This window comes from Callorhinchus milii, unplaced genomic scaffold (assembly GCF_018977255.1).
Source record: "Callorhinchus milii isolate IMCB2004 unplaced genomic scaffold, IMCB_Cmil_1.0 Scaffold7, whole genome shotgun sequence".
In the NCBI taxonomy this organism is placed as follows: Eukaryota; Metazoa; Chordata; class Chondrichthyes; order Chimaeriformes; family Callorhinchidae; genus Callorhinchus; species Callorhinchus milii.
This window is the reverse complement of record NW_024704748.1, coordinates 21,420,346-21,445,474: the sequence shown is the minus strand read 5'-3', so window position 1 is coordinate 21,445,474 and position 25,129 is coordinate 21,420,346. Positions and strand designations below refer to the sequence as shown.

Here is a 25,129-nt window from a genome sequence, read left to right as displayed (position 1 = left end):
TGTGTCTGTGTGAGTGTCTCTTTCTCTCTCTCTGTGTCTCAGTGTATATGTGTGTGTGTCTCTCTCTCTCTGTATCTATGTGTGTCTCTTGTGTCTCGTGTATGTGTCTCTGTGTGTGTGTCTCTCTGTGTCTGTGTCTCTCTGTGTGTGTGTGTGTCTCTCTGTATCTCTGTGTGTGTGTGTGTGTCTCTCTCTGTATCTCTGTGTGTGTGTCTCTCTGTGTGTGTGTCTCTGTGTGTGTGTGTCTCTCTCTGTATCTCCGTGTGTGTCTCTCTCTGTATCTCTGTGTGTGTGTGTGTGTCTCTGTGTGTGTCTCTCTGTGTGTGCGCCTCTCTGTATTTCTGTGTGTGTGTCTGTGTGTGTGTGTGTGTGTGTGTCTGTGTATCTGTGTGTGTGTGTGTGTCTGTGTGTGTGTGTGTGTGTCTCTGTGTGTGTGTGTGTGTGTGTCTCTGTGTGTGTCTCTCTCTCTCCTTCGTTATGTCCCGGAATTGAGGGGTTTGAAGGTCGGGCTCTGCTCTGCAGATCGGCCACTTGTCTCCTGTTCCCCCCACACCCCACCGTCAGTCAGTCAGCAGTCAGTCTGCCTTTTGTGCAGAGTGTGTGTGTGTGTGTCCCTCCCCTGGTGCACCACAATAAAAAAGGCATCACTTTTTTTTATTACCCAGTGATATTGCTGGCGTCGCCGTTGTCACTTGTCAAAGTCTTTTTTTTGTGTGTGTGGGGGGGAAAAAAGCCAATTCCACAAAGACTTTCCGAACATGTACAACAGTCACACTTGTGGCTTGTGTTGTGGTGTGTGTGTGTGTGTTGTGTGTGTTGTGTGTGTGTGTGTTTTGTGTGTGTGTGTTGTGTTTGTGTGTGTGTGTTGTGTGTGTGTGTGTTGTGTGTATTGTGTGTTTTGTGTGTGTGTGTTGTTGTGTGTGTGTGTGTTGTGTGTGTGTGTGTGTGTGTGTTGTGTGTGTGTGTTGTGTGTGTTTTGTGTGTGTTTGTGTATTGTGTGTGTGTGTGTGTGTGTCAGACCTCTGCACTTCATTCCGAACAGTGCAGCGATGTGCAATGTGCAGGAGGCGGCGTGTGTTCATTTCAGGTTGTTTTAGGTTTGTACAGTCTGATCAGTCGGTGCCTTTATATTCCTCGGCGAGACTGACTCCTTTCTCCTGTCGACCTGGTTAAAAGTGCACAAGGAGTTTGGGGCTGACGATTTGACACTGGTTGGTTCTTGCTCCAGTGTAACAGACCCTCCCAGGTGTGAATCTCACAGCTATTTACACCCACCAGTCTGTATTTTCTATATCGGCTGTTTGCAGAACCATCTACAGCGACTTAAAGTCTTATTTCCTTAGGAGACAACCCTATTTGTCACAAGCTCGAGCGAGTTGTGTTTGTAAAGTAAGCTGTTGCAGACTGCATCGAAGGAGCACATCGCCTTTATAATAATAATAATAATAATCCTTGCATTTGATATAGCGCTTTTCACGTCGGGAGGACGTCCCAAAGCGCTTCACAGAACACACTGTAAAGTGAATTGACTGTATATTTGTGGGCGAACGCGGCAGCCAATTGCGCACAGCAATGTCCCACAAACAGTCGTAGATTGAAAATGACCAATTTATTATTGTTTTTGGTTTTGGAGGGATTATTATTAGGCTCTGTGTGGAGTAAGGAAACTTGCCCAAGGTTTCGCCCTCTGCCTGGAATTGAACTCAGGTCTCTCACTTGCAAAGCGAGTGCTCTAACCACTGAGCTACAGTATTTTGTCACCAAAGCTGGAAATATATGTATTGTACACGGTGTGTATATATAATAATAATAATCGTCGCATTTGATATAGCGCCTTATCACGTCTTCGAGACGTCTCAAAGCACTTCACAGAATATACGGTAAAGTCAATTGACTGTGTATTTTGTGGGAGAAACGCGGCAGGCAATTGCAGTCAGCAGTGTCCCACAAACAGTCGGGGATTAAGTGGCCACATTTTTTTGAAGGCATTATTACCCCAGAAAAGTGATCCACCAATTGACTAACAACTGAGTTGCTACTCACTGGCAGGTAAACAGAAGCGTGTGGAGTAAGGAAACTTACCCAATGTTTCGCCCTGCCTGTATATATACATTGTGTATATACATGTTCTGGAATTGCTACAAATTAATAACAACAACAACTTGGATTTATATAGCGCCCTCCACGCTGGACGGCGTCTCAGAGCGCTTCACAGTGACGGATCCCGGGGCCGAGTCAGGGGGAGGGGTGGGAAGGTGACCAAAGGCGCAGTCGAAAAGAAAGGTCTTCAGCAGAGACCTGAAATTGGGAAGGGAGGGAGCGAGATGAAGGGAGTGAGGAAGGGAGTTCCAGAGCCTCGGGGCACAGTGGCTGAAGGCACAGCCGCCGAGAGTGGAGCGGAGGACTCGGGGACAAGGAGGAGGCCAGACCCGACATGTGTGTCTACTTTCTAGCTTTTAACAGAAAAACACAGAACAGAAAGTAAGGGTGGATCTTAGCTGAAGGAATGCTGAAATTATATCAGTACTTGATAGGCTTATGTTTATAAAAGTCTGTTGATCTAGAGTAACACCCCTCAAACAAGAGCAATGTATATTTTGTAGATGTGTTTAGCATGACAATGAACAGGTTGTACAACTGAGTTGTTGGACGATACAGAATCAGACTATATTCTTTATTATTCGAAAGCATTGTTCCCTAAAAAGAAAAAAAAACATTTGTTTGATGATGCTTTGAATCTTATGTCAAAGTATGTCCTCCTCTCCCATTGTATGCCACAAGCTAAACTTCTCAATGGCAAGATAAATCCAACCTTGTTAGAAAGGGAGAAGTGGATTTCTGCTTATCTGTACTATTTTTTAAGGGAATTGTGTAAAAACACAGTTGAAACGTTAACATGCGAGGTATAGTGTCCTCCCTTTGCCAGGAATCTTACATTCTCAGAGTATTGAAATGTTCTGGCTTCCCTTTATTAACGTACTGTACCTGCTCACAGAATGCAGGAATACACGTGTATCTTTGCAGCCATATGTGTACAGCGTACTGTTGGCTCACTCTGGATATTTCACCAAATGTCCTTGCTGTTTTATTTTTTAAGCTAAACAGCAAATATTTCCCACTCTAGTGTCTATTTGCACATTTGAGTATAGTACCTTACTACTCTGCAACAACAAAAAAAACAAAATTACATTTTTAAAGCACCTTTCATATTGGGAGGATGTCCCAAGGCGCTGAACAGTCGGGGATCAGGACCTGAGAGTGTGGTGGGGGGACAGGGTGGGGTGAGGGAGGACAGAGAGGTAGGAGGGCGGCTGAAAGCACGGTCAAAACGAAGGGTTGAAAAGCTCCAGTATTCATATCTCCAGGCAGTGGAATGAGTTTCTGTAGTCACGTTGCACATAAAAGACATATCATCAATCTAATCAGTCTAAACTGTTTCCAATATTCAAATAACCTGTGATTTACAGAGTATGAACATGTAAAGTTAAATACTAATATTGAAGCAGTCATTTAATACTGTGAGGCTTTTTTAAAGTACCATAAAGTGATCATTTTGGTGCTTTGCTCCTTGAAATGCTTCTTATTTGGAAATAGTATGTGCAGAGTCTGAAAACCATTTGGTGTCCTTGTGTGGTATATTGGATAAATGTCATATTGCCTAATGTCACATTCTGTACAATAGCAAGATGGGCAAGCACTAGTGAATAAGAGCACGCCCAAGAGAAAGTGACCCAATTACCTTTTAGTGTGCAATATGATCCTGAAATCTGTGGATCAGAAGACCATTACAATGCAATTGTCTGGTTTCCAAGTTAAAAATTCCTACACTTCTGTCTTTCTCCTAGCGCTCAAACAATTTCTTCAACAAATTGTTATTTTTAATTTCCTTTGAAGCTTCTGACACATTCTACCTCCACTGCCTTATTGGGTAGACTACACCAAATATTTGCCACTAAACTAATTCAGTATGAATTATCTGGTCACCTTCCGTCATCTGGGGATAAACATTCCACCTGGATCTAAACTTAGATGTTTCTTCTTAGCATTTCAGAGAACGCTAATTTTGGACAGTTCTTACATCCAGTCTGATTATGAAGACAGTTTTCTATAAATCTAAATGTATGCCCTGAAATGATGAGAAAAAATTCGAAGTCTAGAACCGAGTGGAATTTTCCTTTCTAAGTTGAGTTGAGGATCTATTGAAAAGTTTAATAAGAATTTTCAGACTATTGATTTTAGCATGTCAACATTGAAATCAAAATGCATCAGTTATGTTCCTTGATGATTTGTTTCAACATGTATAATTTTTCAATCCAATTGTTTGAGCTCTGGTGTGACTGAGTTTATAGGGTTACGTGTATAATCAGGATGATATATTTTGTCAATATGATTAATGTTAATGTTACTTTATTCAAAACACTTGTTTAGTTATGATGAAACTGAACGCAGGCAGGATTCCAGTTTCCATCACTGTTGGTTACTGTTTTGTTTAAATTGCTTTGAATCTTTGTATCTTTTGCAATAAGTAAATAGCCAGCACATTATTTATTGGATGTCATCCTTGGTTCATGTCTCTTCTAGGGCTTCCGCCACTGCTTACCACCTGCGCTTAGTCAGTTAGGAGCTGTTGATTCCAGCAGTCATTCATTCCACCTTTATCTGTTTTTGGATGGGTCCCGCCGACAATCCATTCTTCCACATGAGTTTTGCAACGGAGCCTGTCTGCTTACCCAGGTCGAGATTTGGTGATGATGAGCATTTAGTGGGAAGAGATGAGGATAGTGGCAATGATACATTGTATTTTTATGTCTGGGAAAAATAGTGGAAACTGAATTGTGTGTATTCATTGCAACGTTTGTTTCTCCTTATTACATTAATTCATTTCTAAAACTTTTGAGATCACATAAGTGGAAACAATTTTAATTAGGTAGGAAATACAGCAGTTACAGTAAACACAAATTGAACTGTATGCCCAGTAAGTTCAATAGTGTTGCTTAAGGCAGTGTGTAGGATACCACTCAGGTTACATAGAAACCTTTGCTGCAGAGTGTTTATGCTGAGAGAAATGAATAAAATTGAGTATTGAGTGGCTGATCCACTGGTTGACGAGTTAGTAACTAAGGGACGCAAATATAAGATAGAGACCAGCGAATCAAAAAGAGAATTTAGGGTGAACTATTTCACGCAGAAGGTAATGAGATTGTGGAATTTGCTGCCTAAAGAGTAATAATAATAATAATAGTAATAATAATAATAATAATCCTTGCATTTGATATAGACCTTTTCACGTCGGGAGGATATCCCAAAGCGCTTCACAGAACACACTGTAAAGTGAATTGACTGTATATTTGTGGGCGAACGCGGCAGCCAATTGCACACAGCAATGTCCCACAAACAGTCGTAGATTGAAAATGACCAATTTTTATTATTGTTTTGGGGTTTTGGAGGGATTATTATTAGGCTCTGTGTGGAGTAAAGAAACTTGTCCAAGGTTTCGCCCTCTGCCTGGACAGACATGAGGGAAGGGGAATACAATAATTTACAAGAGTAAAGGAGTGGGTGGAGACTTGTATGTAATATAAACACCGGTACGGACTGAGTCGAGTGCCCTGTTTCCGTACTGTAGGTTCTTTGTAAATTCGTAAATAATTTTCACGAGTTGAAAAAGTATTTTACAAAGGTCACTGATTGGAGTTAATAGTATAGAAGATGTTAAGAAAAGAAAAGCATGAGCAAACAGTTACTAGTACGGCCTTCACAGTTGACTAAATCCACCCCTATAATCAAGTTAGTTCAGATGTGGAAGAAGTAGCAACGATAATTTACATTTACACAGCAACCTTCACACAGAATAATGTCTTGGCGCACTTTACTGTAAAAGTACAGACAATGAGCTGAGAGGGATGATTAGGTGGAAGGTATTCATATGCACGTTCGAAGAGATAGGTTATAAGGCAGCCCTGAAGATTAGATAAAGTGGGTGAGATGGAGAGGTTGGGAGAATGAATCACAAGCTATTATATGTCTACGATATGTAGCTAGTCAATTCACGAACACAATTGAGGCAAAGTAATTAAGCAGAGGCAGATTTACATATGTAGTGCACTTTTAGCGTATTGACTATTATGGTAGACAGTGTTGGGTTTAATGCGGCAGTGTAGTTCCATAGTTTTTATTTTACTTGCTCCCGTGATAGAGCAGATTAGCTCTATATTGGAGCATATTCAGATACCAGGTGGCACAGTGTGTTCCGCTGGCACAGAGAGCTAAGATATGGGTCCTATTACATGGGATTCCCTGTACAGCAATCTCTGTCACAGGGCGGTTCAGCAAACAGACCAGGTGCTTCCCCACAATCCCTTAGGGAGGGACAACTGGAGGACAAACTATCTAACCAACTACTGAATAATACAGGCAAATTCTTGCAAGCCCTTCTGCTCAAAGTGTTGCACAAATATACAAAAAGTGGCAGAAAATATATTAAACACGAGGGCTTGTTTATTTCAACATACTGGTATTTCAGAAATGCTTTCAAGTCGGAAACTGTGGTTTTGAAATTTGAATATGAAATGATATGAAACGTGTGCTGATCTATTCCAGGGTATGCTCCCGTAAAATTAAAACTAATACATGTATAGCGTGTTATCATGTCAAAATCCCATCACAATAATTACTGTTATGTGCACTGATTGTGCATTTGCATGTGAACTGAGCAGCCAATCTACAAACAGCAACCTACCACACAATTAGGAATTTAACAACTGATTTAACTGGAGGATTGATTGCCAGAACACCAGGAGAAAGTCCCTTCTCTTGTGAATAGCGTCATTTGTTCTTTAAAATCCACCTGAAAAGGCAGACAGGACCTCAGTTTAACATCTCATCCAAAGAAGGCGTCAGTGACTACGTAGTACTCTGAGCATTTTTGCCTTCCATGGCCTTGCTCCCCCACTACCACTGCGATCTCTTAATCCCCTATCAAAGGATCTGTGGGAAAAAAAGACTCTTGAGTAGCAAGCGATGTAACAACAGAAACTCATTCTTAAAAAAAAACTGGCTGAAATTTTTGGGCAATGGTAAGAATTACCAGCCCCTCACAGCTGACTTATCACAACAGAAACATTATGTTTGCTCTTTGCAGCTTGAACCTCAATGAGAAGAACCACTTGGCTGGTTCCCCAATGAGCTCGGGATGCATATAGAATCTACTGTATGTATCTAAATAGAAAAATAACTTCACAATATTTGAGCGATGGGCTCACATGACTGAAGATGTGGGAAAGTTAGAGATGGAACTTTTTTTTGTGTGTGGTGAGTGTACTTGGGTAGAGGAAATGTTTTGGTAACTTTTGACAACCTGACTTGAGATGTGAGAACAGTACAGCTTCTGGTGTAGGTAAAAGCTGCAGAACGTTTGAGAAAATTCAACACTGTAAATGTGCATGTCATCGATATCAGAACTTTGTGTAGCCAAGATCTGAAGCTGTAACTGTGCTTCTTTTTACGCAGATAGGGCAGCAACTTCTGATGCAATACCTCCCTGTAGCAAAGTAAACAAAAAACACAGGAAATACTACATTGAGTTTATCATGACTGCAAAAGATGACCTTTTCAAATCCTTTCTCATTTTACTCCATATATGTACATAGGTAATCTGCATCTGAACAGCAGCGGTTATTGCTCGAATAGCTAATGAATGCCACTGAAACTTGCCCTTCACTGGATTGGTTGGAGAGGGGGACAACCTTCTAATTACAATTCATTTAAAAATGTTTATTTTTCTAAAATATTTGTAATGGGTAGATTATATAGAACTAATCTGTTTTATTGGATAGGCCTCACTTGTCTTGAGCCTGTTTTCTACATTTCAAAATGTAGGTTATCTACAAGACTCATTTTTGACCTTTCTATTGCGCAATTGCTATAAACATTCATTTCATTAAAGGCTTTTTCACTCAATGTTTTGCAGCTACTTATTAACTATGAATAGACAAATTTCAAGTGCCATATTTGAAAATGACCAAAATGTATGGCACAACATGAAAGGGAAATAGCTATAGAACCACTTTTAATCACATTTTTCTAACTTTTCACATGCCAAAGTGTCTCCTCCAAGCAATAAAATGACACCCCTGTTTGTGGTTTGAGAATTCTTTGGTTAGGCAAAATGTAAGGAACATTCTTAACAACTGAGGATCTTCTCTTTCAATCTTCCCATTATAAACTGATGAATTTGCTAACCTTTGTATAGCAGGAGTGGTAGACTTAATCATTGCTGAAGTGAAGCACTAAGCAGAAGGCTAATTTGCTTCTGACATTCTACAGAAAAATTACAGGACTGAAATGGTTGTCACTGAAATGTCAGCATGTGTAACACTGAAACTATGAAAAAAAATGAAGTAAAGCAATGTTTTTTTAAGGGCAGAAAATGCTAAAATTAACAAACCAACTAATTATTTCTCATTTCAGCAAATTATTGGATGAAATGAACAGATCGTTGTGACACAAAATGGTTATAACTGAATTATGTTGGGCGTTATGTTGCCCATATTAATTTTGTACAACATAGAAAAAGACTTTCATGGTGCATGGTTTTGAACCATAACAGTGAGCGAGCAATGGAGGAATGTGATGGTAGATTTTTACTTGTTTTGAAACAGGCAAAAACAGAAGGGGGAATATTGCCACTAATTTGATCTGACGTGTCACTGTACCATCTGCAAATGCGCATTGTACACATCTCATTCAGCTTCCACTTCAGACAGTAGCTGGCTGCCAGGGTTGCAATGTTAAATAAAGGAAGGGGAATAGACAATTTCTGTATTCTTTCTCTTTCTTTCTGCCCGCCCCCCTCACAATACACACACATACAGTCAATTCACTTTACAGTATATTCTGTGAGGCACTTTGAGATGTGATAAGGTACTATATCAAATGCAAGGATTATTTTTTATTATATACAGACAGGCTCATTCTACATCTTTTAGCAGTGGCAGTTTTGATGGGCTGAGTCTCGTATCAATGACTAGCTGATCTGCGAGAGGTTTGGCCCTGCTGGATTAGAGTGCTTATTGAATGCTTACCTGTGTACGTTTTAAGTTATATAACAATATCTGTCCTTCTTGATATTGTACAAGCTGATTCCATAGTTAGGAGAAGCTGCAGTTATGTACAAGTCAGTGCTGTCTACGGTAAGATGGCAAACTGCAGTAATTACAAATTATAAAGAGATGTCAATGAGAAGCGGTGGACCTGTAATTTGAAAGGCAGATGATGTGAATCCCCTTACAGTGAGTTTCTGATCTCAGCCACACAGTCAGTGAGCAGACCCTTCCTCTCAGGAAAGGAGAGGTCCTGGCAGAAAGTGCCCCCTGGATTACTTCTATTTTGTCACTTTTCTCCCCTTCCTCACTAACTGCTAGTGCTGACTCTTTCTACTTGTGCATATCACACACACAGCAGGATTACACATGCAGCAGGATTGGCAGAGGTTGGTCTGTGAAATTTAAATGAGCAAACGGGACATTGTTTTTTTAAAAAAACTTCAATCCTGTAACTCATAACTTAAAATAGCCCAATCTGGTGGGTGTGTGTCTCCACTCTGACAGGATCTAGAGGGTAAATAGGATATGTTTTCAAACTCTAGTGCACCAGTGAAACTCCTCCACCACCAGCCAAGAACAGATAGTGCCAGGACTGTTCAATTTTGATTAATTTAAAGAGCATAAAAATGCTTGAAATGTCAAAACTTAAACTCATGTTCTTTAGTGAGGGACATAAAAGTACAATGAGCCTTTTATTGAGCGCTGGGAACAATTCAGATCCTCAAGTGGTAGAAGAGGCTAACCATACTCTTTAAAAGTAGTTTAAAAATGTGCAATAAATAGTCATCTGTTTAAAACACTGTCCAGAGTCATCTTCAGTCCTGTTAATCTACAAAACCGTTTATCACTGAATCGAGTTGTATTCGTCTTTCCTTTATTTGCTGTGACTTTTGTTTCACTCTCGAAGGCGTCCGCTCGACAAGTATTGGAAGTGGTCACAGACATCAAACCCTTCATTGCCCCTCACTCAAGCTGCTGATAACATCCTTCTTGTGGGCATAACACCCATTTGAGGAGTTTTCCAACCGGCAGGTAGACATGCAGGTCTGTTGGTATTTGCTGCTGATAAACATAATTTAGGAAATATTGCTGTTTAGAGTAACTATGTGCAAGTTCAAACTTGGCCAAGTAATTGTGTAATTAACCAATGTAAACGATTATAGGTTTACCTGATAACCTTCTCATTACTTTTTTATTACATAATTAAGGTTGTCTATAATTCCTTCTGAACCATGTGTTTGCACATAGGTGTGCCAACCTGCAAATTGTACATGTATTTAACCCAATTTGAAAATAGGCCCTCGAGTAACAGTACTGCATAAGTCATGCAGTTCCCTGCTTCAGCAAATCACTCTGTTAACCAGGGCCAACATTGAGTTTCAACATAGGTAGAAGTGATATGCCCTGACATTTATAATTCTGATTAGACATTTTGGATTAATGGATGGTGTTGCAGTTTTCAGTCAAGGCTAAAGGCAGATGACAATTAAGTGCTGCTTCCGAAAGGGAAAGGTGATCTAAAATGCCGTTTGGAGGACTCAAAAGTTTTTCATCTTTAATGTGCTTTTGTTGAGAGTCTGACTCTCATAGCTGGTTATGGGTGCTTTCAAAACATCGATGGTGGTTCTCTGTCTCTCCCTTTCTCTGCTTTTCCCAGGTTTCAGTTAATAGTTTGTAAGGTCTGTGATCTTCTGCTGAACGGTTTTTTTTTCCTAGACATTTTGCTTAACTTTCATCAAGGAACATCCATGCTAACATTTCTTATAATGTTTCTCTACCTTTCAAGACCCCAGAGTGTAATCATTTGAATCTAAATCAAAATTGGGTGGTGTACCTGTCTTAACAGTGTATACGTGTATATGAACAAGTTACCCTTCCTGATTCCTTTCTTAAGTCGAACCACTTTGTCCATTACTCACCTGATTGAATCTTGGCATGCGCTGGATGTGAGGTATGTGCCACGTCTCCAAACATTGAAAAAACTGGAGACGGCTGAAGGGGAAACTCTTCAGGGAAACTCAGATTTTAGAGGTGCTTTAAGAGAAAAAAAGATATAGGACATACAGGGAATTGGTAAATACACCATAGCATATATTTCTTGCCTTTTTGAATGGTCCAGTGAGCACCGTTTTGTAGAATTACAATTTCCATTTGGTTTGTGCCTATAAACAGTTAAATTATGTAATCCATTTACACAGCCAATAAAGAGATGCATAATAACTTTGTCGTATTGCTCTTTGTGGATATGCAAAGCTAATGCTACCAGAAATGGCCCTGCTTGATCCTCCAACAAGGAAACATTAAGCATTAAAGATACCAGCTGTGGTATTTTTGAAATCAAACGACTCAGACATTGCATCATTGACTTGTGTCTAATCATTGTTTTCTATGACATGGAACAGCGATGAATGTGAGCTGCAAAATTATTTCCATCATTTGCGTGACTGTGCACTGTGCAACCAAATTTAGTTTATTCCAAGATATCAACCCACAGCAGGACAGATCATATTCAGCACATTGTTCTGTGGTCAAGAAAATCAAGATTTAAAAATGCTGTTTTAACTCCCTCTATAAATAAATGTTGTAACACATACTTCTGTGATTATTAACCAGTCAAGTAGTGGTGGTGGGCTGGGGTGGTTAAATAGCTGATGAAAGAGGTGGGACATCTGTGAGCTTAGAACAGCCAGGACAAAATGTGTGACATTTGCCACATTTGGAGAATTCAGCAAAACGATAATGCAAATGGAAAAAAAAGCTTAGCTTCTCGACATTTGATACATTGCCAAACAATGGAGAGCTGTGTTCCATGGCCGTATTTGTACATTTTAAACGCTGTGGTGCACTGCAGCTTTATCATGTACTGAAAACGGTCACTTTGGAGTCTTTAAGTGATCTTTCGGATTAAAATATTTTTTTTGATGAGTATATTTCACCCGATTCTTAGAAATAAATTGGCGTTAAACATTTGAAAAAAAAAATGGAGTAATTTAATAATCTGAAATCTTGGGTTTTAGACTTGGTTCTGTTTTCAATCTGCATGACATGTTTTTTTCCATACCTCTCGGTCACAAGGCTGGCTTTTCTCTTTCATTTTCAGAATGATGGATTGTTATTCAGGACTATATGCATCCCAGACATTGTGCATCCCACAGCTGTATATGTGTGTATGTATTGAAATTTGGCCACATAGGTTGTCTCTGTAGAAATGTTCAGACTTTAACTACGGCCTCATCTGCCTTTTCAGGTGGATCTTAAAGATCCCATGGCACTATTCAAAAAGAGAAGGGAGTTTCTCCCAGTGTCCTGGCCAACCGATCCCCCAAATAAAATTGTTCTTCACTTCAAGTCTGCTTGTTGAATATTGTTGTGGGCAAATTTGCTTACAAAATACACAGTCACTACGCTTTACAGTATATCCTGTGAAGTGTTTTGGAGGCGTCCTTTCGACGTGAAATGCACCTCATCAAATGTAAGCATTATTTGCTATTATTTTTGGTGCACTACTCCCCTCTTCTATTGCTGCTTTCGTAAGGCATTTTGGAGTATTTAGGCTGCACATCAAGAACACTTACTCAGTTATTTACTTAAATAGTCTCTGCATATGTCGCATGATATGATAAGGATGCATTTTAGATTGTAATGAAATAATGTTTTAGTGGTTTACAAATTTTTTTCCTATTTCCTTCTTTTTGGTCTCTCGCATTCTTCTCTCTTCCTGATCTTCACAACTCTCCAATATGACTATTAAAAGGCACATTATGTTCCCAGCCACCTGCTTCTTCAGTAACACAACTGGAGAGTTGCTGGGACCTTGCATCTCCCCTCCAGCCCCAAAATTCCACTATCCTGTGTTCTCATGATAAAAAAGAAATGTCACTGGTTAACAATATACTGGCTTTCACAAGGACGCAAAATATGGTTTAGCTTTAGGCATTTCTTGTAAGATCACAAGACAGGTTGGATGAAGAAGGCTATTCATCCCATTTGATCTCATCCCAAGAGAGGAAAAAAAGGAATATTATTTACTAATGTTATACCAACCATATGATCATCAAGTTACATGATCAAGCTGTTCCTTAGATTAGTCTGATGTCCTAGTCTCAAGGATCTATTTGAAAACACATTCTACTGTTCCACTTTCCATGTTCCATTGATTACGCACTGTGCAAAGAAATACTTCCTGGTGCATGTCGTGGAGATGCCTATCAGAACCCTGAGACTTCTGGATTGTTTTAAGTGTTGAAGCAATGTTGTTAACTTGAGGGAAGATCATGTTTACAGTTTGAGTTGGCAGACTGTTCCCTCATATTAAAAGCCTTATTATTCAAATCTTCCTTTAAAATCCTTTCAAGGAATTATATCAAATGGTATTTATTTAGCTACTCTGACATTGTTGTCCCTGATTTTCAGGGCTAGTTGTGAGACTTTTTTTAAATTTCCTGAATATGTAACCATATTCGTATAATGGGATCAAGTTTGAAAATTTGATTTCTCCCCCCCCTCCCCCCACCCAGCTCTTAATATCAGCTTTGCAGCTGTAGGAAGGCAGCCAGATGCAATAGAGTTCATCACATGCAGTGAGAGATGGTCAGAGTGAGAACTGATAACGCAAACAGAAAAATAGAGAAAACTTTTAATAGTAACCCTAACATTTGGCATAGTGTCTATAATGATGAAATATCTTAAGAGCACTTCATAAATATGTGTATTTGTAGATAAAGCTGCAGCCAACTTGCACAAAATAAGGTCCTTCGCACAGCCATAACCAATTTACAGGGAGGGATGTTAATCAAGATAGCAGGAAACTCCCTTCTCTTTTCATAGTTTTATGGCATCTTTAATGTCGACTTGAACAGGCAGACAGGATTGTGATTTCACATTTAATCCGACTGATGGAACCTCTGACGGTTCAGCGATTCCGCCAATTGACTAACAACCGGGTTTCTTCTTACTGCTAGGTAAATAGAGGCGTGTGGAGTAAGGAAACTTGCCCAACATTTTGCCCTGCCGGGAATCGAAACCGGGTCTCTCGCTTGCGAGGCGAGTGCTCTAACCACTGAGTTACAGGTCTCCAAGCCCAACCCAATCAAAGTCCCCAATGAATTAGTCAGCCACAGTTAGGTTCAAGCTGGAAAGGTTAAAGTTCTGCAAAGTGTCTCCTTATCCCTGAAGATTATCGAGCAACCCTGCAGGATATTAGTCTAATTTTACAACTCTGACTTCATCAGCCAGGGCAACCAGTTTCCCTCTGAGTGTCTTAATCTTACAACCCATATTATTAAACTCTGATCAGGAGATTCCACAGCTAACTCACCATGGCCTCAGCGGTGATGAATCATCCGGTTCTGTGAAGCATTTGATTGTCCTCGTCTATCCTTATCCTTGTAACCTTCTGCCCTATTTTTAACTGCGTTTTCTGAGAGTCTGCCCAACTTTATTTCTCTGTGGGAGAGGATTAAATTATTTGCTACGTTAAGGATTCTTTTGACATTCTCGGCACATTATTATACATTTTTTGTATAGTTACATTGTTATAATCTAGGCTTTCTTAATCTAATTGTTCTGGTTAGAAAGAGTATGCAATTTTGTTTTGCCTTTGTGATATAATACTCTTGCTGACCACTGACCACTGACAACAATCTCATTGACCACCTGAAGTTGTAAGAAATGCAGAGTAGATTCACAGAGCAGTAGCATATACTAGTAACCTTTGTATAAGGAATTAGGTTAATGAAGTGAAACTTGGCACAATGCAGGGAAACACCAGCAGACTACCTCACACCGTGAGTTCCTGGCTGTAATTCGCTGCAGTTTATAGTATTGATCTAAGGAACAGGTAGAAAAACAGAAAGTCATCCAGAGTCATTGTCAAGCATTTTTTTGTGGCTGGAATAAAGTGGCAGAGTGGTGTCCTGGAATCTGAATACTCTCCGAGCCAGATATGGTCAGTGCTTTAGAGGGATGAGAAAAAGGGGAAATATTTATCTTAGAAGCAGTTCCACTCTAAATGAAAGTGTATGTGTGTACTCTCGCCCTGAGTGACAGTATGTATGTGAACACTCCTCTCAGAGCGCTATTGTTTTATGTGCAATGTCACCTTCAAAGTGCAACTGTGTGTGTACGTGCACCCAATTCTACATGGTTTAGTTTACAAAGCCAGTGTTGGCTTTTTAAAAAAAAATTGAATGAATCTATGGTACAGAACCACATTTAATCAGCGGTTTATATTCCTTGTGAAAAGTATGTTGAGCAGCAAGATCCAATAATATAATAGCCCAACGTGAAAGGCGCTATATAATGCAATTTGTTCTGGTTGTTGCTCTTGATTTTTTGCCATAATTCCTAAAATGCAAATCAGCACTAGAAAACATTATTTTTCAAGTGCATAAAAATACTTTGTGTAGGTTTAAAATTGGAGCACGCACAGATTCCTAACTTCCCAGGAAGCCAATACTCTCCATCACATAGTCCTGTGATTATGGAAGAGAAGATGTAGTGTCCAGATTGGTGGCCTCAGTATTGGTGTAAAATCAGCAGAGCTGTTTTTTAATTCATTGGCACCAAGAGGTTTGACCAGTCATCAGAGCATATTAATCCCTCACTGTGATTATCGTCTCGACTCCTCAGTTTGCCTTCTCGATCTTAACAAACTAACCCTCTTTGCAAAGGGGTGACAGCAAAAGGGTTGTGGGAGGCTAGGGCTTTGAATGCTTCCTTCTCCTTCATATTAATGAGGTTATCCTTGTTGTGTTAGTTAGCTGGCCTTGGGTCTCATTGTAGCCCTGCTATAAGTTGTTTCAACCTATTCAAAACCAGAAGGAAGAGAGAAGTTCAGATCCAAATAATTTGTAAAAGCCATAGAAGTGAAGAACCACATGATTGAACTAAACAAACATATGCTGCTATAATAGCACACCCCACCCCGTAAGAAAGTAAACTTGCAGGGATTAGGATTGGGCATACTTGTGGGCGCTTTTTTTCTGGCTAAAGTATTCTACACTTTACTAGATTGTTGTGTACTGTATTTCCTGTGACTGCAGTAGTTGTGTAGAAAACTGCTTGTAGTCCATGGCCTATGAATTGGAAACTGAGTGAGTGGGTCTTACGAGCTTGCCTCCTTCACTAAACGGTTATACTCACTGCCACAGGTAATTAGTACTGCAAGTATTAAGACAATGCAATACCAATATTTATTGGAGATTATAGTCAGCCGATTTAATGCCAGAGGGAAAGGAAAGTTCTGGTGGCAGAAAGAAAAAAAAAGGACATGCAGTCTGCCGTGAAATAGGGGAAGCAAAAACACGCAAATGACTTTTCTGAATTCACTCAAGTGTTATGTAAACACACAACTGGAGTACAGCCCAGGTGCAGGCTTAGCTTTAGCTGTGTAAGTGCACAAAATAATGTTTAAAATAGAATCTTTGTTTGTGAAAAGTTTTTTTAAAATACAAGTAATTGGAAGGTACAAGAGTGGGTAATTGGAACGATCAGAATGGCTGCCATTGGGGTAAATAATCTCACCGGCCAGCAACTAAAACCATTGGATTAGGCTGTCCATTGTTTGTCTAGGCTGAAGCTTCAATGTAATGCTGGGGGTATGATGCATTGTAGCTTGATCCCATGGCTCTATTCGAAAAGAGAGGGAAGTTTCTCCCAGTGTCTTGGCCAACAAACCATCAAGTAAGATTGGTCATTTACTTCACGGCTGTGTATGGGACATTGCCGTGTGCAACCTGGCTGCTGGGTTCGCCCACAAAAATACAGTCGCTGGGATTCAGTCACTGAGGTGCGCATGATTACTTCACAAATGAATTACAATGCTATACTTGTCCACGGACTTAAGTTTCTCAGCTATGGAAACACTTCAAGCAAGGGGGGAAAAAGCATCAATAGTTGCTAATAATCTTCTATATTTCTGAAAGGATCATTTCCCTGCCATTTTGTGTTTATTTATACAATTACTGAATACAGTTTCAGATTTTTATTTCTAAAAAAGATTCTTATTACATTTTCTGATCCTTAAGGAAGTCAATTAAAATGAGTTGCTGTTCGATTTTTCTGGTGTTTATTGAAATTTTCTGGACTAGACAAATAGCTCCACTACCTGATAAAGCTATTTGTTCTTTGAACTGAATTAAGAATTCAATCAGTTCACAGAATTGATGTTTCCTGAAGTGATCATCACTTTGCTTGCATTTTGTTTATGACTTACACTTACCTGTATTTATAAATTTGAATTCCCAACATTGTCTTTGAGACAACAGATATTTGCAACAGCTGTCAACAATATAATTTGTTTTCATTGTGAACCCTGTAAGGTTTTGTGTATAAATTACCTTTCCATGCCCCTTTGGACCTTGCAAAAAATACATACAAGTGTATGCCAATGGTTCCTGTCACTGGGGATTAGATGGGATCGAAGAAAACCACGCTCAGAAGATAGTCAAAAAATTAACAACCAGTGTTAATAGTAACTAATCCCTTTAGAAATCACTAAATTATAGACCCAGCTATTTTATTGTACTCACTGACTGCACCAATTATATACTTATCAAGTTACAATGAGTAGCAAATAGCAATTCTCGAGGGAAACCAGAAAAGTCTCAAATCAACCTAAGGGAAGTTGGTGGCATTGGAATGGAGTTCCCAAGAGTTGGCGCAACATTATTTCCGCAGATATCCCCAAAAGAATAGTTGGTCCTTTAATCGTAAAAATAACTTTGATCTTTGGACTAATCAATGTAAGTCTGACAAAGAATAAAATCAGAGAATAAAGGATATTGAAAGGAAGACTGCATTTTAGTTGGCATTTAAAGCAGCTGTTATAGAAAGCTAGGCAAAGTTTTTTTTAAGGTCCAGGAAGGAAGATTTTTAAGGCTCAGTATTTTCTTAGAAATATTAGTCTTTAAGCTCATCTGTGTCATTTTAATAAATTCAAACTTAATAACATTGGCAACCTCGTATCCAGATTAGATTTTACTGTATTGCGCTTATCAGTCAGCGATTGAGACTACAACATACTTTCAGAGGAGCAGTGCTACTTGGATCTAAAAATATTCCACACAGCGTATTTTGGCAGTGTGCCCAAAGAAACATTTTCTCTTGTTTTCAAACACTTTTTAAAAAAGAATATTGGAAAGCAACACTGGATGCCTTATCTGTTTGTGTGGACGCTTGGTGGCGAAGATGCAAGGATTCAAAAATGTTTTTGTATAAATGTAATAACTTTATTTTAACCTGCAAGCAACAAGCGAAACATATTTGAAGGAAGTGAAGGGAGGGGCAAGGTGAAATGACTCCAGGATGGAGTTGGAGAGAGTGAGGGCAAAAAATCCCCAAAGTAAATGCTGGTGCCATTGTGCTGCTAAGTGATCTCCAGAACGCCACAGGAAGAACCAGGAGGCATTGAGTTAGTGGCAACCATTTTGTTGAGGCTACCATTTGTTTCACTTTTACTACCACCGCATCTTTAGCGCAGGAAAGCAGGAGTCGGGAGTTAAGTCTCCTTCCACTGACTTGTGGAAACCCTGAATAAAATGTGTTTTTATTCTGCCCTTTTTCAATTCTGTTATTTATAGTCAACAGAAAGAAATTGAGCTCCTTTTCGCAGCTTACACAGAGTTAAATTTAGGCAGGCCTTGAGGAAACCTTCCTTCTTGGAACTGCTAAATATATGGTTTAAAATAAATATTGTTGTGAACATTTCTCTTTTATCAGGTCTGTAAATGACCTTGAGTTATCCTTCATCGAAAATGTAGGAAGAGCACAGTAGAGTGCTGGGGACGTGCTCATGATTATCTGCACAGTGAGTTCTTATTTGTAATTGGTTTCGTCAGAAGTCAGGCAGGAATATCAAAGGGCAATTGAGTAAATCTGGAACTCTTTTGGGCACCTCATAGATGCTGGTTGTATGTTTGCCGGCAGAGTAACATGCCTGCCGACCCTTTTAGTTAGTGCGACATTTGAAGAAAGTAAAGCAAAAAAGGATCAGGGAAAGGCTTGGAATGCATATGTTTATGTCAACACATCCCATATAGCAATAACACTTTAATTTGCCATGTAGCTTCAATTAACCATGAAATGCCGCAAAGTACCGATTGACAAATTCACTATTTTAGTAGTTTTCCTCTTGCGCTGATGGAAACAGGAACTATCACTGTGTTTCAGGCACAATCACTTTTAAATACTCGTGACGGTAGCAGCATGTTTGCCATATTGATGTTGTATTCACTGCACTATTTAAACGGCAGGGTCTATGTTAATTAATATTTTTATTTGAAGTAATGCAGTGGTTGGTCATTCTGTAAGAATGAATTTGGTGGCTTCTAGGTACAATAGTATCTGGGTACATGTTGCTGAAGGAATGAACCTCCCTCTAAAACCAATGGCTTGTTTATTTCCATTGCTGATGCTGCTCCACACTTCAGCACTGAAAGACCGCATACACGATTGTAAATACTGTACAAGGGGAAAATGGAAAGTAGCTGCGGTATCAACACTTTACAAACTTTAATCCAGAATGAGGAAGGATTTACGTAAATAAATATGTTCCAGCTGATTGTTGTGAAGGAATGGGTGAAATATGAAACATGTGCCCCTCCCTTTGACAACTGAAGTCGCATTGTTCTTAAAGGCCTTCACCTCAAACCCGCTCGCCTGAATGTAAACTGAGATTTGATTTGTGGGTCGAATTCCAATGAGCCAAACTACCTCTGATTATGCATGGAATGCCTCCTATTTATTTCTTCCTTAATGTTCAGAGCATCGAATATTCAATTCAGCATTGGGTGTATGTTGGGTGTATGTTGACTTCGCAGGATGTTCCAGAAACCTCATCATTTAAAGTGCTTTCAGTTTCAAATGAGATTGATTTGTTGATTGAGAGGGAAGGTCTACTTTGTCTGCTTTTATCCATGGTTTAAAATCCTAATGTATATGTCCTTGTAAAGCGGCTACAGGAATTAGCAGCCCCTGAACTGGAACGTGGACGTGTGAAAGGATGAGAAGTTGCCACCGAGCTGTTCTTTCACACGGACTGATGTGAGAAATTACATTCTTGTCGAAACATTTTGTTACGAGGTATATAAACTATGTAAGCAGATAATGAGTGCTGTAACAAGGGTGATGCTGAAATTGAGTACTCCAACTACTGTAGTCTGAATCCACTACCCTGTTCCTCACATCCCTGTAAGGAACTTTCTAGAGCATCCACTACATTCAAATGCACTACACTTTACAGTAACTCCTGAGAAGCACTCTTATTGAGACATTCTCTCAATGTGAAAGGTGCTGTATCAGATGCAATGATTATTAGTATCATTATAACTGTGCATGGCTTAGGAGAAATTATTCTGTTAAGATTTGGAACTTATCATTAGAAAGGTTTTTAAAATATTTTTGATGTCGGCTATTTAAAACATTTTAGGTTAGTTGTTCAGTCCCGAATCCTATCAAAGATTAACTGAATAATAATAATCCTTGCATTTGATATAGTACCACATCCCATTGAAATGTTTCAAAATACTTAATCGAGTTTTCTGTAAAGGTGTGACTGTGTATTTGTAAGTGAATGCGACAGGCAATTTGTGCATAGCGTTGTCATACAAACAGCCATTTCCAAGCGAATGAGCAGGTTTTTACCTGGGTAATTATTGGCCGGGACATCGGGAGAAACTCCTCTTTTGGAATAGTGCCATGAGGTTCAGTTTAATGTTTCGTCCGAACGACAACAATAGGGCTCCTGCCCTGCACTGCAATGGAGTGCCAGCCAAGCTGAACTCAAATCCTCTGATACGGGTGTTGAACTTACAACCTTCTGACTCAGTGAATGCTACCAACACAGACAGACTGACATCTAAAAGGCTAAATATTGCTGTTTTTCCCATTTGTGAAGTACTTTAGCAATAATAGATGTTTTCATTTTCTTGATTTTTGCCTTACTGAGGATAGGAGTCTACTGCTGATTTAATAACATGGCTTTATGTGCAGACAAAAAATATCTTCCTGCTTTTTAAATAATAAAAGAGGAAGTGCAAAGTGGAGAGCTCATCTGATATGAAGCTACTGTAAACTGCCAGGACTGCCTCTTTAGTATTTGTTTCTCCTCCTCCCCTGATAGTTGATAATTAGGAAAAAATTTCTGGGATTGCCTTCTTTGTTTGATTGTTTTGATTTGGAAGATTTGAATTATACAATTGCTGCTTAAAACATATTGTGCCACAATGTAAATATCATACTTTACATAACTGACTAAACCTCAGCAACCAAATCATGTAACACAAACAAAGTCTTAGGTCTTCAGATAGATTCTGACGCCCTCAAAGGTAAATAACACTGGAGCTTTATACCAGATGCCTGCCTTTTTGACATCAATTACTCAACTATTTCTGGTCATTTAAAAATATGTTCTGACTGTAATGTGTTTTCCAGAGTCCTGACTATTTACCACAATTTTCTTTCCATTTCTCTGTTTACTCATTTCCTTTCAGTTGCTGTTATTTTTATCCCACAATTCTTTGGCAGGGTGACTGCCTGCGTGTAAATATGCAGCACTTGACTGACCGAGTCCAAATATTCAGTGCTTAACCTCCCGAGGACTATAAGCCCATAGAGAATTATCACAATGTGGAATGGACTGCATTTCCAATGTTTTAATTACTTCAGAGAACAGTACAGGTTGAGATTGTTTTTGCAGTCTTTGTGGCAGAGGGAATGGTGAGTGGAACAGTTTATTAATGAAAAATCTAAAAGAAGGGAGACTTTTTTTAAAAGGACATTCAAGTTCTTATTAAGAATAATAGAAATATGTAGCGAAGGGACTGAGTGATGGAGTGAGATTAGCACATTCAGTTTTTCAGCAGTATTGTGCTTCACAAATGAGTTACGGTCAAATATGTACACCTGCATTATAGGCTTTGTTTACAGACTTAGGGTTTTTACTTAAGCGGTGGTGTTGTGGCATTATAATGTACAACCTGTCCGTATGGAGCAAATGGCCCCCTAACAGAGCTGCACACAAAAATTGAGTTTGTGCAAAAGTCTATTTGACATTTTTAGTTTTACTTTGAAAAATAAATCAAGAAGCTTACAATCCAAATGTCAATTGGAACTGCACATACTTGATAGTTATACTAAAGGTGCTTATATAAATATGGTTTAACAATTTAGCAATGTTCTGGCTGCTACTTTCACTTTAGATTCACTAATTCCACTGTGCTTATCGCTGGATGATTGGCTTTACTGCTATGTCAAAGATTGATTGATTCTAATCACACTAGAGAATAGGATGAGCTGGTTTATGCATCTCCGCCATAATCTATCAGTGTGTTTCCACACCCTGTACTGCTGTGATGGCTGAGGGAGAGTGTGCTGCCATGTTAGATCATTTATTTTTAATTTATGTTTAAATTTGCACAGCTATTAGAAGCAGACGAGAAGCCTGCATACATAAGGAGCAGCAGGGAAAAGCCCAGAAAGCAAGCCAGCAGAGCGAACACAGACCCTGACAGGGGCCTGGTAAAGATTGAGAAGTTGAGAAAATTTGGAACAGAAGATGTCTGGAAAGGGAAGTGCGTCTAGATAACAGGATGTAAAAGGAGCTTAATAAAGGATGTAAGCTGATATTATGAAAGGAAATGAAGATCTTCCATTCACATTCCTTCACAGAGTTTAAGTACCTTAAATAATTACCTACCAGTTCATTGTTTCAAAACTTGGTGGCTGGGTGATCACAGGAAAATACACAGAGAAGGTTAACGTATAAAAATGTCAAATACAGAGGAATCGACTGTTGTAGGAAAAAAAATGAGGCACATTGCATTGGTTTGGGCTTGAAGATAGATAGGTTCCTTGTACCAGTTTCTCACAGAATAACTTTCTCGGTTCTTAGGAACACTGAGCTTAAATCAATGAAACCTCAGACCTGTGCTGCGTTCTGCACTGTTATTACCCTTGCTTTGTAAGTTAAATTTCCCAACTCCCGAGATCCTTTGTTGTCCTCACATAGTGCCCACTAATTCCCCTCTGAAGTGTGTTAGCCTGGCTCAGTTGGCAGCACTCAGAAGGATGGGGTTTCATACCTCACCTTTGCGACTTTGAACTCATAAGGTCTAGGCTGACACTCCCAATCATTGGCACTGTTCGATAAGCAAATGGAGTTTCTCCCGATGACCTGGTCAAGAATCCTTCGGATAAAATTGTTTGTTTACTGCCTTGCTGTTTGTGAGTTGCTGTGCACAAGTTGGCTGCCACATTGGCCTACAAAATACAGTCACTGCACTTTATAGTACATCCTGTGAAGAGCTTTGAGAAGTCCTCCGACTAAAATGTGCTATGTCAAATGCAGGGGTTATTATTATAATGGTGTTAATGTACTGACTGGTAAGACTGTGCTGCCTTTGACTGATTTAAGCTACTGTGCCGCAAAGGGTCGGGCCTTAAGTTGGCATCTGTGATTCCTTGCAGTTCAGGGAAATACTTACTCAGAGGGAGGGAAAGTCAGTGACCACTTAAAACTAAGTAGGTGCAATGTACATGTGGTTAGACACATAGTACTGGAGTAGGAACCCAAAATACACAAGAAAAATACAAACTCAACCAAAAGACCATTTTACTAAGATGCTTTGTGGAATTCAATATCGGAGTCATTGGTTTTCTTACTAGCTAGTAATCTATTCCAGATATCATTTACCACACATTTGTATCTGTGCAATTCCAGGCTTTGCCAAGGTAAGTTTGAGGTCTGAAGTTGTTCAGTGATTCAGCCTTCAGATTCACCCATGTAGGGCCAGAGAAGTGACTTTTGTATAGTGGCAGCATCACTCATTCGCTGGAGACTAGTAGCAACTGAGCTACAGCAGACTCCAAGGTTTACACTCATGACTGTCATTGGTAGCCTTGCCTCTGGAAGGGGAGAAGACCCAGTTTCCACATTAGAATCCTGATGGGATTTTTTTCCTTGATTTGTTTAATATCAAATCACTGGCAAGTAACAAACTAAGATCTATACTCAGTTATCCACTCATTCTAAGATTTGTTTAATGACTTCCACTGAGAGCGTGTAAACGACTCAACTTACTTTTTCAAGAACAAAATAGATTTGAGAAACATCTGGCTTATGTTAGTGAGAGAGATGCTCTACAAACACACACACACACACACACACAATACTCTGTGGGAGGAGGAAGTATTCCTGTGGAAGCTAAATGAAAGCAATATGTTCTCATTTTGGAAACTATGTGAAGGAGAAAGCAGAAAGCACTTCTGGTTGGCTAAGTTATAAAGGTTTTGCCAACGTATATAAGTCACTTGTCGTGGAGTATAATAAATCTTGAGCATTAAAAGAACGAGTTGTGTAAAGTTATAACGTTAAAAATTCCAATATCTTGTATTGAAGTCCTGTAGCTCAGCGGTTAGAGCAATCGCCTCGCAAACAAGAGACCTGAGTTCGATTCCCAGCAGGGCAAGTTTCCTTACTCCACGCGATAATAATCCCTCAAGAAAAAAATCCCCCCAAAATAATAAATTGGTCACTTCAATCCACGATTGTTTGTGGGACGCTGCTGTGTGCAATTGGCTGCCGGGTTTTGCCCACAAATATACAGTCAATTCACTTTACAGTAATATCTGTGAAGCGCTTTGAGACGTCTAGAAGATGTGAAAAGTGCTATATCAAATACAAGGATTATTAATATTAATACAAATTCCAATATCATACTGACAGCTATCTTATTTTCATATCAGTGATTTTCAGTGTCTGCTTTATGTGATTTTCACACCAATCTCGAGGCATGTGATGCAGAACCACATGTGTGAGTGAATGAAGATTGGATTTTATAGAGGGAAGCAGTGTTGAATTTTCCTGCGCATGAGTGATATCTAATGTCCTCCTTGTGCATCGCAATTATCAAGTCTGCTAATCACTCCCCAATGTGAGCTTGTCAGATTTTCAAATATGTTCAAGTTTGTGTTCTATGTGTAAAAAAAGGAATCCCATGTGTGAGCTGGGTACATCTGAAGATAAT

At 39.4% G+C, this 25,129-nt stretch overlaps 1 protein-coding gene and 1 long non-coding RNA gene across 2 annotated transcripts in view; both read left to right on the top strand.

The window, feature by feature from the left end:
• LOC103180430 (inositol polyphosphate-5-phosphatase A) overlaps positions 1-25,129 on the top strand; it is a 203,244-nt gene that overhangs the window by 573 nt on the left and 177,542 nt on the right. The window lies entirely within an intron of this gene.
• On the top strand, positions 21,702-22,732 carry LOC103180427. Its single transcript, XR_488106.2, has 2 exons — positions 21,702-21,821; positions 22,524-22,732. It is a non-coding gene; the product is annotated as an uncharacterized LOC103180427 (long non-coding RNA).